General features: G+C 40.6%; 1 pseudogene; it reads left to right on the top strand.

Moving 5' to 3' along the window:
* Nucleotides 1-251: 251 nt before the first annotated feature.
* On the top strand, nucleotides 252-1,153 carry LOC147442282 (tropinone reductase homolog At5g06060 pseudogene; annotated as a pseudogene).
* Nucleotides 1,154-4,065: the final 2,912 nt, after the last annotated feature.

Here is a 4,065-nt window from a genome sequence, read left to right as displayed (position 1 = left end):
TAACCGACTCATCTTTCTGTACATTGGAAGGAGGCACCGCTTCCTTAACCTACTACACAACAGTGGGAAATGGCTGCACGTCTCATCCAATGCTCTACTTTTGGACATGGCGTCTGCTGCCCCTAAAACTCATATTGATTCAAAATCTCATTAATAGTATACTGCGTGCTTGCTGCGCTTTGGAAGCTTGAAGATGGCCATGGGCTGGGTCCTATTTGCTGTTGTTCATATTCTACCCAGCGGCGCGGTAACCTGCGGGGTCTAATGGTCGCTGCAATGGGTCGGCTGAAGCTGATTCCTACAACAAAGCTAAAGCAGTGCAGCACAAAGTAGGTGATTGTATAAAAAAACAAAAACCTGTTGGATTGGTGAACCTGCTGGAACCGTTCCGCGCCGGCGTGGACTGGTTTCGGCAGGTTTCACAAGAGCAGAGTCAATATAGTGATCAGAGGCCAGCAGCAAAAAAGGAACTCGCAATAGTTGAAGAGCTGGCCAATATCGGAGCGAGTGTGTACACATGTGCACGATCAGAGGAAGAGTGAGAAGCTGCTAGTTTAAATGTTAACGGACCACCCGAGGAAGATGCTTCATCTCAGGAGCAGACAGAGGCCTTATTTCGTGATGTTTTCTCAGCCTTCAATGGAAAGCTCAATATTCTGGTGAATAATGTGGGCATGAATATAAGAAAGCCTACTGCCTACTGTCGAGTACACGGCAAAATATTTTTCTCTGATCATTTCCACAAATTTCTAGTCATACTATCATAATGCTCAGCTAGCCCATCCTCTTCTAGAAGCATCGGGAAAGGGAAATGTTGTTTTTGTTTCATCAGTCAGCTTGCAGGTGTTGTTGCAATTTGTTTTGGTTCTCTGTACGCTACAAGTAGAGGTTCTATGAATTGCAATTAATCTTTCCTATGAGTGGGCCAAGGATGGCATTCAAGTAACCATTGTGGCTCCCTTGTGCTTAAAGATGAGGGCTTAACAAGGCAAACTATATGTCGGACACCTCTAAGGCGAGTTGGAGAACCATTCAAGTTGCCTTAGTTGCAGTGGAATTCTTTTGTCTCCCCACTGTAGGATTTCAGAGTGGTCAATTTATCACAATCAATGGTGATATGTCTGTAAATGGCTTCTTCCCTACATATGATTGAGATTGCTGAGTATTCAATGTCCAAAGAGAGAGAGAGAGAGAGAGAGAGACCGACTGATGTATTGTGCTACCATGACAATGTCACTTTCTAAAAATAATTCCACTTTGCAGGTAATTTTTTTTTGCATCCTTCCACTAGTGATCAAATTTTCGATTTGATTTGAGTTGGTTCCACAAGTCACTTGATCAGCTATAAATCTTTTTAAAAATAATATGAAAGCAAGGAGTTTTCTATGATCCTTCATGTTTGTGCAAGGGGCTAGAGACAGCTCCTAGCCTCCCTTTTTGGTCAACATTGCTTTCTCAATCTATCCATTATTTTAGAGTTTCACACATTGCTCTACCACAATGTTACACATAAAACACACAACATAAGAAAGCCCAAGTTTTAAATGTGCATCACTAACGAGCCCAAGTTCCTAAATTTATTTTCTTTTGACAACACAAACCTAGAGGCCTTAAATATGCTTACTTACCATATAGTTTCATACTTCAAGACAAATATAATGCCTAGCTTATACTCGATATGTAGAAGAGGCTTGTTAGTTATCTCTATCCCCATGTATCATCCTGTGGGTTAACTCATAGTAGAATGGCAGCCATCAATATGGCAAAAGCTCCGTGCTTTATAAATAAGAAAAATAGTAGTAGGACAATTCCCATTCAAGTATCATTCTCTCTCATGTCATTCTTGATGTCTAAGAGTTTTCTACAACCTATTTCCTTCCTTGCAAGACAATACTAAACAGACAACCATAATGCGCAAATATATGTATTGTGGATACTCAACTTTGGGAAACTTTTGATGGCTCCTATTCATACTCTCTCTACAAAGATTGACTCAAATACATGTTAAAGACATGGAATGAAATGCAAGAAAGCTTTGATATTTCCTCGGATTTTAGTTCGCTCGAGAAATCTTGCTCGAGCTATTGTAAAACTCATAGGCTTGTAGCCTACTAGTTTAACTTGACCCTTGGGCACACAACGTGATGGGTTCAAATGTGAGTAATGAAAAGTGGCTTTTGAAATGGAGAGTGGGTGAGATTTTCAACATCTTGTGAAGATTCCACCTAATGAGAAGTGATTCGAATAGACATAGTAGTAATGTAATGTAGTAGTACTACTAGTGCTAGTAGCTACAACTACTTGCTACAATCGTTTTTTCATTTGTTTTAAGGGGTATCTTGGGTGATGCTTCAAGGCTTGAAGGAGTGAAAAGTTTAAAAGGGAAGGGAAACAAGGATATGCATGATTGGGTAAAAAAAGGTCAAATATTCTCCAGCTAAATTTGGGATGTAATACCAAAATACGCTTCTAATTTGTGAAAAAATCCAAAATACCCCTAAAATCTTTATTCCTCTTTGACAATTGAGATCTTTTTTGAGTGCTTGATTGCGTCATAGAAAAGGAATTATGTCTAGAATTATTGAACTCTACATAACCAACTTAAATTCTAGTTTTATCATCTTGTATTGATAGACAGTAAGTCCGAAAAATTTGAAGCGCGTTTTGGGAATTTATGACAAAATATTGGGGGTGCTCTAAGAATTTTTGAAATTTGAGGGGTATTTTGGAAATCAACCTCTATCAGCGCGTGGAGAGAGGAGAGAGGTGTACATGTTGGAGCAGAGAGAGAGAGAGAGTAGAGGAGATATTTTGTGTGCGTCTTTTCCATGGAGGCACAAATGCAGACGTTAATCATGGTAGCAAGAACAAGGATTGTATTGCCTCCGCACTATTTGGCACGGGCACCTTTAAATGGGATCAACGGTGGGGATCATTCAAGCTGTCAGGGATGCATTTTTGTAAATTCGACGACGTCGATTTGTAAATTCTGGACGAAAAGTAAATTTGGGCCAACACATAAATTCGGGCCAATAGGTAAATTCGAGTCCGTACCTTGAGCCTCAAATCCACGACCTCCCCCGTGCGGTGCATGTGCTCTAACCACTACATCCGCATGCGTTCATTGAAGTATGTGGCATTTCAATGTCACATATGTAAATGCCGATCAATTTGTAAATTCGAGAAAATTCGGGCCGCGTAATCTTATATATTTGGATCGTGCAAATTTGTAAATTCGGGTCGCCGATCGCACCATGCAGGGATTTAATATTTACGTAATTACCAAAAAAATTGTGTGATCACAAGGTCTTGTTGACATATTTACATAATCACAGTTAACATGATCACAAATAAGCCGGTTCAGAGCAACCTAGAAACCCATTTCCTGCCAGGCCCCGCCGGGCTTATGCATTTTTTCTACGGGCCCTCCTGGAATACCCTAGAGCCCGGTGGGCTGCAGCTTAATATCATAGAGGACCCAAATCGGGCACGTACGGTGTTTTTTGTTGAGACACACACACACACACACATAGAGAGAGAGAGAGAGAGAGAGAGAGAGAGAGAGAGATCAATGACTATCTTCGTTGTGGAGCTATGTAGTGTCGCCACAATTATAATGACTACTTGCACGCAAAAAACAAACATCATTTGATACACTTACAACCACAAATAGCTCGTAGATGCGTTAGCACATGTGCTCCAATTTGCAAGGAATGCTTGGCATTGTTGTGTAGCTCTCTCCGATCCAATTGTGATGGTGCAGTTGAATCTCCAATGCAACGAGGAGGCAAGAAGTAGAGTTAGGATGAAGTGCCATTGCACCCTGGCTTCTACAAGTAGAATAACTACTCATTATAAATGATGTTTTTAACCATAATCCGCATCATATCATAACTATCAAAAAATAAGACTTTGATATCGGAAATTGAGTTATGTCGTGTTGTTGACCCATGGGTCAACACTCCCCCCCTCCGAATTCATGTCCTCTCTGACATCACCTCATTGTCAATGTCGGTGCGGTCTTTGTTGTTGTTTTTCTTTCTTGTGATTTATGTCCTTCATATC

This window comes from Adiantum capillus-veneris, chromosome 14 (genome assembly GCF_014529385.1).
Source record: "Adiantum capillus-veneris isolate H3 chromosome 14, ASM1452938v2, whole genome shotgun sequence".
In the NCBI taxonomy this organism is placed as follows: Eukaryota; Viridiplantae; Streptophyta; class Polypodiopsida; order Polypodiales; family Pteridaceae; genus Adiantum; species Adiantum capillus-veneris.
Note: the sequence above shows the minus strand (reverse complement) of the source record. Positions and strands in the feature narration are given on the sequence as shown.